This window comes from Marmota marmota, unplaced genomic scaffold (genome assembly GCF_001458135.2).
Source record: "Marmota marmota marmota unplaced genomic scaffold, marMar, whole genome shotgun sequence".
In the NCBI taxonomy this organism is placed as follows: Eukaryota; Metazoa; Chordata; class Mammalia; order Rodentia; family Sciuridae; genus Marmota; species Marmota marmota.
Genome location: NW_025999990.1, coordinates 7,328,171 through 7,340,831, shown reverse-complemented (window position 1 = coordinate 7,340,831; position 12,661 = coordinate 7,328,171). Strand labels below are relative to the sequence as shown.

The 12,661-nt window shown below is 35.7% G+C and overlaps 1 protein-coding gene across 1 annotated transcript in view; it reads left to right on the top strand.

Annotated features, from left to right (window-relative positions):
- The window catches only part of Phlpp1 (PH domain and leucine rich repeat protein phosphatase 1), a gene marked incomplete at its 5' end in the record, with an annotated part of 222,766 nt that overhangs the window by 114,998 nt on the left and 95,107 nt on the right, over positions 1–12,661 (top strand). The gene's annotated exons all lie outside the window — the stretch shown is intronic.

The following is a 12,661-nucleotide window of genomic DNA, read 5'->3' as shown; positions in this document are numbered from 1 at the left end:
TAAGGATTATCCCAGGGTAGGACAATTATAAAACCACAGAATGCTCAAGAATTGTTACAAATTTCCCCTCTTTCTCTGACTCTGTTTTCATATAAACAGTCGAATTCTGTGCCATCTCCCTTTCACCTTTATTCTGCCTTCTTAGTAGTATAATTTTTTCATTTTCTTTTGATCATTTTGTATTTCCCTAATTTCATAAGATCATTATGTCCCATAATGCACCTTTGTGTATGTGTAATGGAAACTAGAATAACGTTATAAATAAGATGAATGAATGCTGATTTTTCAGGTGCTATGTGAAAAGCTGTTTTTACATCTTGTTTATTATTATGTGTGAAATGAGGGAGTGGATTGTAGTCTTTACTGCTTTGTTTTTGAAATGATGAGACTTCCCTAGGGTTCAGGAGCATTGCAACAGAATTTGCTTTCATAATTTAAAATTTACAATCCAATTTGTTAGCCAAGTTGAGCATGATTTACACTGCTTCATGCTGTAATTATTTGTGAAGTAGATGAGAAAGAGAATAATTTTGTGAAATTGTTACAGAAAATTAGAAAATAATGTTTAGAAAGTCTTTTTACAGTACTAGCCAAGTATCAAGGGGATGCTATTCTTTGAAGGTGTGATGTCATTAAGGAGCATTTGTTTCTTTCTCCTCCTACAGAAGAAGCAGTGGCCTGGTTTTGTTTGATAGCACTTAGAAGATTCTCCCAATCTAACAGACAAATGGAAGTTCTGAATGTATAGGGCAGCCTCCCTACAGGTGAATAAGGGAAAGGCAACACTTTTCCTTCAGATTTGCAAATAGAATTAAAGTGATGTTAGAGGAGATAGGTGCATTTGTCTATTTGTTTTATTTATTCTTTAAACATCTTTATTTTTTCATTTTTTTTCTTTTTATCGGTACATTATAATTAGACACACTAGTGGAATTTGTTCTTAAATATTCTTACATGCACACAGTGTAATACTATACTTTCCATAAGGAGATGTTTTGATCTTTTAGGCCAAGTACAGAGTAAAAATGCTTTGTGTTGTAATTATTTGTGAAGTGGATGAGTAAGAGAATAATTTTGTGAAATTGTTACAGAAAATTGGAAGATAATGTTTAGAAAGTTTTTTTTTATAGTATTGGCCAAGTTTGAGTTATCAAGGGAATACCACTCTTTGATGGCATTTTAGCTCAGACATCTGGTGCCTTACATTCTTTTTTTTTTTTTTTAATTTTTTTTGTAGTTGTTTCTGGACCTTTATTTTATTCATTTATTTATATGTGGTGCTGAGAATCTAACCCAGTGCCTCACACATGTGAGGCAAGTGCTCTACCACTGAGCGATGACTTTAGCCCTTCATATTCTTTTTGAAACAAGTTTGGTGGTATAAATTCTTAAACATGAATAAAAATATAAATCATAAAAAGCCAGCCTCAGCAAAAGCAAGGCGCTAAGCAACTCAGTGAGACCCTGTCTCTAAATAAAATACAAAAAATAGGCTGAGGATGTGACTCAGTGGTCAAGTGCCCCTGAGTTCAATTGCCAGTATCCGCCTCCCCTCCAAAAAAATCATAAATATCAAGCATGTTGCAGCAGATTATTTTGATTGAAACTGTAGTAACAAAAAGATTAATAGTCTTGTATGTTAAATATACACACAATTGGTAAGTTACTGTTCTAAATTCATCAAGCATTTGCTAAACACCGTCTTTTAGTCAGGCTGTGTTTTATGCACTAGGGATATAGCAGAAAACAAGTCCAGTTTCTCTTTATTGGTAAATCTTATAGGGGGGGAGACAGATGATAAGTAAATAGGCAAGAAAGAAAATTGCAAGTAATCATAATGTATAATACAAGATGATGTGACAAAGAATGGTAGGGGAAGGAGAACTTTTTGGGGAGGAACATTTAAAATGCAACTTTAGTGAAAAAATGTCATTATTTTAAGATTTGGTCAGACGAAGCTTCTAGGAAGAGGGTAAAGATAGTGTGAAGGCCCTAAGATTGTAATGAGGGACTGTTACAGGATGAGAATTCAAGGTTGGTAGGGGTCTTTAGAATAGTAAAGATTTTGGATTTTATTATTTATGAAATGGCAAACCACTAAAGAGCTTTCTTGCATAAACTGGCATGATCTGACATTTGTGGTAACTAGACTGTAGAGGGCAAGAGCAGAAGTAGGTAGGCCTGACCCTCAAGTCTCCTGTTAGTTTAGGTTGGAGGTGAGGGTAGCTTTGCAGTGGAAGTGGAGAGACATGAATAGATATGTTTTGGAGATGGAGTGACAGTGTTATTGATAAATTACATATAGGACGTGGGAAAAGGAAGAAATAAAGAATGCTTTCCAGACTCTTATTTTGATTGCTGAGTAGATTGTTACTTCAGTAAGAAACCCATAGCTAAAAAAAAAAAAGAAGAAGAAAAGAAAAGAAACCATAGCTCTACTTAGACTTGATATAGTTATACCTTTAAAACTATGGCAAAGTATAGTTTCGGACTCCAGAGAGCTTCTCTTCCAAAAGCGGGTAGAGAGGCAAAAACACAAGAGGTGGTTGATGAACTCTCTCATAGGGTGTGAAAGTATTGATTTCTGCCTTATTGCTGGTAATCATAAATGTTAGATGTTAGCTTGGTTAGTATTCTTTCCTAATCCTAATTTCCTAATTCCTAATTTGCCATCTCTGTGGTCTAGTAGTGTAATGTGTCATAACAATACTCACTCTGATTATTTGAATTATGAGCAGATTCAGATACCAGACTTCTTCAGAAGGAGATGGTGGAGGATGGTGGAACTGTTGTGGCCCTGGAGAAGGGCTGGTGGAAAGATGGGGGAGAGGGTGTTTCTGCTAGTTTCCCTTTTCAGTGATTATTGTATCTCCATTAAAAAGTATTCAAAATCTAGGTGCTGAAGTGCAGTGCATATACATATTGTAATTAAATAGAAAATGAGCTGTAAGGAACTGATTAAAGATGTTAGATATTGTAGAATAAATGAGTGAAGAAGCTCCCCATTTGGTTAGGAATCCCATATAAAATATGGTCACACCCCTCTTTTTAAAATTTTTTGATACTGGGAATTGAATTTAGGGGCACTCAACCACTGAACCGCATCCCCAGCCCTATTTTGTATTTTAATTTAGAGACAGGGTCTCACTGAGTTTCTTAGCACCTTGCCATCACTGAGGCTGGCTTTGAACTTGCGATCCTCCTGTCTTAGCCTCCCAAGCTGCTGGGGTTACAGCTGGGATTACAGGCATGCACCATGGCGCCCAGACATACCTCTCTTTAAACCTACTATATTGAGGATAATATTATGGTCTTATCTTGGACCTTAACTCAACATCTTGGGAGAGTAGAACAGAGAGAGAATCTCACTATGTTTGGGAACATGTGCTTATGGAGAATTTGGCATGGATATAGCATCCTTATTTTTAAGTGAGGATTCATTATGGTAAGAATCTGAAAGAAAAAATAGACAACTGAGAGGAAAATTTGAGTTTCTGATTCAAAAAAAGATTTTTTTTTTTGTAGTTGTAGATGGACAGAATGCCCTTATTTTATTTGTTTATTTTTATGTGCTCCTGAGGATCGAACCCAGTGCCTCACACATGGCTAGGCAATTGCTGTGCCACTGAGCTACAGCCCCAGCCCATGAGTTTCTGATTTTTAATGACTGTTGCACCCCACTAATGGTAGGAGGACACAAAGAACCAAATTCCAGTTATTTTAAGTCAAAATGAATTAGGTAAGTAATTTAAAAGGAAAATTCTTTATTTTTAGTATACTTCTGGATTTTAGCTAAAAGAGAAGTGTTACTGTTCTTTATTTGGTTTGGGGAAAGTTTAGAAGCTTATTAATTAGTTATGTTCTACCAAAATCGACTTATTTTTTAAGCATAATCTTAGCACTTAATATTGCTTGACAAAATAATACACATGGCGGTCCCATTTGAGTTGTTATGCTGGGTGTGTATTAGCAGTGGATACTAAGGAGGAGCTCCTTTGGGAGGATTACAGTATTGGTTTTGAAGTCATCCCTTAAATATTGAAGCACAGTGTACTTTAAAAATTGAGTAAACATGCATCGTATGCAGTGTAAAAAAGGGCTTTCTTTGCTCAGTAGGCACATGTCCATCATATTTTCAAAGTGATTGGAGGGCCAGTGATACAGGTAGTAGCTGAGGGGTCATCTGGAATTGTGGAAGAGCCCCTATCAAATATAAGGGTACCACTAAGGAAATGTTCACCTAGCTGTTCATCCTTGTGGTTCTCTTTTTAGAGTATGTTTGCTTTAGACATGTTGATTGATCCTGTGAATTCTTTTCTAAGTTAGTCTTTCATGTGAATCTCTAGCCTGTCTTATTTTAAATTTAGAAATCTTAGTCACTTCTGTGACACTATATTAATGCCATTTTAAAATCTGTCTCTTTATTTCATAGAAGATTAAAAGTGAATTCAGATTACTGATTTAATGTTGTATGTATGTGTTTTTAACTTTTTATTATGGAAAATGTCAAATATTCAGAAGTAGAGACCATAGTGTTTTTTTTTAAATATATTTTTTAGTTTTAGGTGGGCACAATATCTTTATTTTATTTGTTTATTTTTATGTGGTGCTGAGGATTGAACTCAGTGCCTCATGTGCACTAAGCATGCGCTTTACCACTGATCCACAACCCCAGCTCCAAGATCATAGTGTTTTAACTCTGACATACTTGTGACCCAGCCTGCCAGCTATTAACTCATGGCCAGTATGTTTTATCTGTATACTCCCTGTTTTCTCTATGTCTCTATGACACAGCAAACTCCAGATATCTATTATTATACCCTCAAGTATTTTGTGTTTGTGTGTTTTAAAGAATAAACATTTCACATAATTATGATTATTTTTACAAATCTTCTATTCAGGATACAAAGATTAGAGAGGTGATTCAGGTGTCCTATTCCTGAAATAATGTTGTAGGATGTGATATCAAAGAGCGGAAGAAGAGGGCATGAAATGATTTTTTAACGTTTTATCAGACAGACTGTTCTCAAGTATTGATTAGCTAAATGAAAATGAAAACAATTTACTACTTGGCACAATGCAAAGTTTGGTATTTTGAATTTAGGTAGTAAAACGACCGAATTGAAAACGAGGACTATAGAGTCTCCCTTATCCAAAATGTTAAGGACCAGAAGTGTTCTAGATTTTTTTGATTTTGGAATATTTGCATATACACATTGGGGATGGGACCCAAGTCTAAACTTTTCATAGGTTTCATAAACCTATATATATATATCTTGAAGGCAATTTTATGTAACATTTAGTGTGCTTGCATTTTTGGTTCTTACCTATCACATAAAAACAGGCGTATAATTTTGCACTTGTGCATTATATTGGCACTCAAAAATTTTTGGATTTAGGAGCATTTTGGATTTTAGATTTTCAGATTGGAGATGTTCAACGTGTACTATTTCTAATAGGTATCTCCTCCTCCCATTGTCCTAGTTCTCTTCTATAGAGAAAAGGAAAAGACGTGACATGACCTCTTCCAAGAACCTTAAACCAGGCCATTTTGAGTTATAACATGTGAGGATCAGGTCAGTGTTATCAAGTCAGGTCTCATCAGGGCTGTTTTGCTTGCCTGTGTGTCTCCTTACGTTGAATAGTAGGTGACTGTGATTATCACTGTTATCTCTTGTGCTGTGTAACTCCTAGTGTCCACTGTAATATTTTAATTCTAGGCCAGGGACTTAAAAAAGAGCCTCATTTTATACTGAATTAAAGATTATGTGAAATGATGAGTAAACATTACCCTTTAAATAAGAGTAAGATATAAAATTGAACTTTTGGTTTCATGTGCTTAAAAATAGTATTTTATTATCCAGATTGAACTCAAAGAACATGTCACTGACCTCTTGAGTCAAGTGATTCTAGTGTAATAGAACTGAAATAGATTCATGTCATTAAAGGTAGTTGCCAGGAAACCATTAGTATGACTCTGTCATCTTTTATATATGTATTTTGCCTCTTAACTTGAAGTGTAGTTTAGAGAGTCTGCTACTTTTTGTCAAAATGGCCTGTCATTTGTCCCTTAGGAATTGTGTCGTAGTTTGTTACATTGGGTCTGTAAGAGTAATAGGCTTTGTTCTTAATACCCATTCTACTAAGGAGTCCAGGGCTTTTCTGGAAACCTTTACTTAATATTTTATACCCATTTGTTAAGTAAAGAATAAAGGCTTTTTACCAAGGACAATCTACCAAATGTATGGTAGTATCGACAGTGGAACTAAGGGTCTAAGTGATATGGATTTACACTTATAAAATGTGACCTCCATCTTGAGAAGATTGCTCTTGTACCAAGTCTGTAGTGACATTGTGATAGAAGAGTGGAAATTTAGTATAGGGGATATTTGGGTATAGGAAAATCAAGGTGGAAAGGAGCAAGCTGAGTTTTAAAGGTTCAATAAGAGTTCACTGTGAGTACAAGAGGAAATTTCATTTCAAGATGAGGTAAAATATGTGCAAAGGCAAAAATATGTGTAAAATGTGAAGCCATGATCGTGTCACAGATGTCAGAGCAGTGTGAAAAAGAGATAAAAGAAGAGGCCAGATAAATTGAAAGAGTACTGATCAGTATAGATTGTTTCCTGCAAGTTCCATTTCATTTTCTTGTGGAAATTCGACTAAATTACCAAATATTACAATTAACTTGCCAATTGACCTTGTTATATAAGAATTTGTACTGTGGAGTCTTTCCTTATTACAGATATAATAAGAATTTGTGGAACTTAGAAATTCTGCTTTGAATTTAGGCTAAAGATGAAATATATTGGGTTGCATTGAATCTTAGTTTTGTTAAACATAAAACTGTGGCTGTTAGGAGAAAGAGTAGAGCAGTCTCTCTATTGTTAAAATTAAGCTTCATTTCCTCCTGTCCCATTTCCACACTGCTCATCCCTATGTTCTTTTTATGATGACTGTTGATTCTGAAATCCTCGTTAATATATTAATTTAGTTCTAAGTTATTTCAGTTTAAAACTTAATAATCTTGTTTCCTCCAAAGTTTTGTAATTCAGTTTTTTATAAATAATGAAGATACCTCATTAGCTTACCATCCCATGACAAAGAATCATGCATTTATGGAGCAGCAACTGTTTGTGTATTTAGCTGTTACCATTTTAAACTCACCCCTTGTTCCTGAGTCTTCCTTCTTCCTGTCTTTTTAACCCTTCCTGCTTTCCTCTCTAGCTGTGTTGAAATTAGCAGAGCTGTTGCTATCCCTGCCCATCAGGAGATGGAGAGAGAGAGAGGAAAGAGAGAGAACACACTTTTCCCTTTGTGCCAGGCACTAGTCTAGGGTCCTCTTGGATTCTCGGGATCTCAGCAAATGGAAATATGTTCCTCATATTCCTGGTAGAACTCTGGAAATATTTTCCCAAAAAAACTATTAAGGAAGGTTGGTTGGAATTTGAATTACTATAACTAGTACTTTAAAATACATATGGATTTTGGCTATGTTATCTTTAATAAAAAAGTACATTATAGGTTTCAAGCTAGGCACTTAAAACTCTACTTTAAAGTTACAATAACATTGTTTTAAGAATGGGAAGGGCCCTTGTAAGGTTTGCTAAGAAGGTGATATTAATTATAGTTGTCTGAAATAATTGCCCTAATGATAGTTTGGCATTTCTTTTGTAAGTATTCTTTTTTTAAAAAAGTAATAAATAATTTTTTTAGTTTTAATTGGACACACTACCTTTATTTTATTTATTTCTCTTTATGTGGAAACCTTTACTTAATATTTTATACCCATTTGTTAAGTAAAGAATAAAGGCTTTTTGACCAAGGACAATCTACCCAAGTGTATGGTAGTATCGACAGTGGAACTAAGGGTCTAAGTGATACGGATTTACACCTAGCACTCACATGCTAGGTGAGTGCTCTACCACTGAGCCACAACCCCAGCCACTTGTAAATGTTCTTTAACCTTGAGTTCTAGTCATCATCAAATGGCTCTTAGTTCACTAAAATTTAGAATTTAAAAAAGACCTTGTAGACTCCCAGATGCTCACTTCCCCCCGCCTCCATGTCTATAGTGTTTCAGATGTCTACAGTGTCTTTAGATAAGACAGTTCTTTCTTATAAGTCATCTGAAGTCTTTATTTCTATAGCTTCCACTCAGTGAACCTGTTTTGCTCTCTGAAATAACACAAAATACTTCTATTCTCTCTTCCATCTGATAGTCTCTAAATATTGCTGTTATTGATCATCTTAAATGATGAACACTGATAGCCTCTAAATATTGCAGTTATTAATCATCATAAATGATGAACAGATTGTATTTAAGGAATCTGAGATGCCTTCAGAGTCATCCAAGTTAGATTAAATTGGCTTCAGTGTGGAGGGAACTATTGTCTGTTTCTTTGAAAACTGGTCAGTGTGGTTCTGCAACCTATACAATCAGAAAAATGAGAAATTATACCCCATTTGATTCAAATGTATGCAATGTCAAGATCATTGTACTGTCATGTGTAACTAATAAAAAAATACATTCATATATCAGAAACTTAATATATGATTGACCATGTTCTGTATATGGACATGTTATATTTTGAAGTTGAATACCTTTAACCTGAGGGTTTTAAGGTTAGAAAATCCTTGAAAGTTTAGTTTCTATATATGCTTAATTATCTTGGAAGTCCAGAGTATTTTTAACCTAGAGTATTATAAAATACGGAAAAATGGAATAATTAAAAAGAATCTATGAACTCTATATATTACACACACTGGACCTTGGGTGTAAGACTTGGAACTTAAATGTCAACTTTGTTTTTATTTCAAATACATTTGTAATGTAGATGTATATTTGTGTGCATTAAAGTTGAAAGTTAGAATGTAAGTGTTTCAGGGTTTGCTGCTCCTTGTCAAGCAGGTGCCACATAATGGAGGAATGCTGCCATGACTTTCAGAACATTCTCAGGTAGTAACATTCTCAAGACATTTGTTTACACATATTTTGTCAATAAGGAAGGAGGAAGGAACTCTGGGTTCAGATTTTATCTCCACCCATGCCAAGCTCTATTTTTTTTTTTTTTATTGTTACTGAGAAGCACAATGGGGTTTATGTGTGTGGAGTGGAGATAACTGTTAGGACATTACTGATGATTTTGGAAGGCTGTTGGTGCCATTTCCACTGACCCTACTCAGTTGTCTCTAACTTATAAAGAGTGAGGTGCCAGGTCCCATTTTCATCTTTGGCTACACAGTGAGCTCTGTGGACAAACACACCAGAAGTGTCTTTGAATTCATGGCCCATTTTTTATGTGACAGGGACTGACTCCTTGTTGGTAGTTGGTACTGTGGAAAGGGAGTTCTGAGGTCTGTGTTCCTTGACATGTGTGTCTTCATTGTGCCCTTGCACGATATTATTGAATTGTAGTTTAGATGTCCATGTCAAGGGGCTAAGCCTTTGAAGATAAAGACTGCATCTCAAGTAACAATTCTGCCTCAGTACCAAGTACAGTCGTGGTTCATAAAGAACAAAGATGGAGACATGCATTGAACAATTTGCTCATTGTAGCTTGATAGCTTGAGGATGCTGACCTCTCATCCACCTCCTTGTTCATGCCTTGGCAGAGAGAGGTAGGAATGCCTAATAGGACTCTTAGTCTTTATTTCTCTTTATTGATTTTTCTAGCCAGATTCTTGAACAATGGCCCAAATGTTTTGTTTCTTCTCTAGGTTGCACCTGTATTTCAATTGGTACCTTGTGGCTCTTCATCTCCCCCTCCCCTTCTGTGTGTGTGTGTGTGTGTGTGTGTTTATTTTATTTATTTATATGTGGTGATGAGAATTGAACCCAGGGCCACATACATGCTAGGCAAATGCTTTATCACCCCAGCCCAGTGGCTCTTCATCTTAAAATCATACCTTCCTCCAAATGCACTTGCCTTTATAGAATCCTGTCTCTAATTTTTGCTTAGTATCGATAGCCTCTCCAGATTTCCTGTTGTCTTCATTGATTTGCCATTTCATTACCTCTGATAATTTAGAATGTTGTATAAATTTGCATGTTTGCTATTTTAAAATTTCCCCTCCATCATTTTACCTATTAAGAAAAAAGCAGTGCTAAGATAAATGAGATGTCATTGTGAAAAGGTCTATGGTCAAATAAGGTATTTCTATAGAATTTTTTTAAAATGATTGCATATTGTGGAGCAATGGTAATTAAAATTTTTATTAAAATTGGAGATTTTGGGTGGATAAGGATAAAGTTGAAAATAAGTAAAGTTGTTAGAATTCTCAGCTGATAAAGAGTAATAAACTATATTGCAAAATTATATTCTCTCCCATCGTGCTTTCTCAAAGCATTTGTAGGGTGGGGAGAATGAGAATTAAAACTAGGTCAGTTGAGGTTAAGAACTGTTTACAGAAGTCTAGTGAATTCCCCAGAGATTGTCCTTTCAGCCAGGGGCATAATTTCCCAAGCCACTGAAGGTTGGACCAGAGCAATTAATGACTCATAATGCCAGTTCACACAGTCTTTTACTTTATACAAGCAGAATTATTTGTGCTATTTCAGCTGCTTTGACCAAGGCTTTCATGGTCATTTTTCTTAACTTTAAGCATTCTGTGTACATAAAAAGGATAAATACAACTTTACTAGAGTACAGAGGGGACCAAATATCACATGAATATTATGGTGAACTTTCCCTTGTCTAAGAAAGCCTGTTGTCCCCTAAGGGAGCCATCATAATGTGAGTAATGCAGAGTGCAAGTGCTTTTGCAGGGGAAGGTGACAGTTTTGAAAGCAATGAGGATATATGTTAGGGAGAGGACAGATATGTAGGTTTAGAAATGTACCTCAGCTCGACTCAGCATAAAATTTTGAGGCTTAAGTGACCTAAGCATAAGCAAAAAATTAGGAAAGTTTCAAGCAGAGTCGCATGTTAAGGAAATGTGTAAAACAAAAGCCCATGAAGCAGTCTGAAACTTACTGTTCATATTTTTTACAGTGTTCTTTGGGGAGAATATTTTGAGTCTGAAATAACTTTCCCCCCATATATGTTTCCAAGTCATTTGGAAAAGAAGACAACCTAAGCAGGTTTTTGGATTCATGTTCATGTTGATATATCTCCTAAAGCATGTACGTTCATGAAGGGAAAGTCCCATTTAATTGACTAAATTATTGGCTTTAAATTTTTTATTGTTATTGTTAATATAGACTAGAACTAATTTCCCAAGTCATAGTTACCTTGAACTGATCTAACACTTGAATATATTCATATGTAGTTCATGATGGTCTTTGATTGTGCTTTATCTGTGTTAACTGCTCAAGATAGCACTAACAGTGGACAGTAAGCTACAGTATTTTTGTTTTGTTTTTTTCTTATAGATTTGTTTGTTTATTTATTTTTTGTGGTGCTGGGGATTGAACCCAGGGCTTTGGGCATGTGAGGCAAGCACTCTACCATCTGAGCTATATCTCCAGCCCTTGTTGTTACAGATTTGTATTCCTTGTAGTTGTAGATATTAGTTTAGGGATACTTGGTTTACAAGCTTCTCCTTATTTCTTTTTTTAAAAATATTTATTTTTTAGTTTTAGGTGGACACATTATCTTTATTTTACATTTATGTGGTGCTGAGGATCGAACCCAGTGCCTCGTGCTAGGCAAGTGCTCTACCACTGAGCCACAACCCCTGCCCCTCCTTATTTCTTAAAATGGGAAAAGTTATTTTTAGTGTAGTGTTGAGCTGACCAGGCATGTATTCTTTATTCCACTTAAGAGATGAGGAAATTGAAGGACAGCTCGATGAAGTGACTTATTCAAAGCTGCATACCTAGTAAGTACTAGAACTGTCTCTACATGTCCTTCATCTTATTAAGTCCATCCTCAGGCCTCAACTTTGTGTCTTCCATTGTCTTGATGTTTGTGGATGTAATAGAAATACAATAGCTTTTGCCAGAGCATCCCCCCACCACCCACAATACTGGGGGTTGAACCCAGGACTTCATGCAAGCAAGCAGTGTATCACAGAGCTATATCCCTAACCCGCCAAAAAAGATTTTATATTCTGGTTGTGAGGTCCTTTAAAAGTCCTTTTCCTCAACAGAGATTTGAGGCATTCCCACATTTGTCAGATTCTTTAACTTTATTTCCAAAGTTTTGTAGCTCTTTGCACTTTAAATCTTTCGAAGTTTGGTTAGGTGTTCACTGATTGAGGGCATTGCTGTGGCCCAATTGGACAAGTAAGTCCATGATCTCAAGGAATGATGGCCCCAATGAGCCTTTACATTTTGGGGAAATTGTGTTTGGTCAGCAGATGGTCCCTTTTGCTTCTTCTCTCTAGGAGGACTCATTGTCACTACCTTGTCTTTATTCCTAAGGCTTAAGCTTCTCCTAGGGTCTGCTTTTCCTTGCTCTAGTCATATTATTGTGTATGAGAGTTAGAGGATCCCTCTTTTTTTTTTTTTAATTTTTTATTGTGGGTTGTTCAAAACATTACAAATTTCTTGACATATCATATTCGACACTTTGATTCAAGTGGGTTATGAACTCCCACCTTCACCCCATACACAGATTGCAGAATCACATCAGTTACACATCCATTGATTTACAAATTGCCATCCTAGTGTCTGTTGTGCTCCGCTGCCTTTCCCATCCTCCACCCTCCCCCCTCC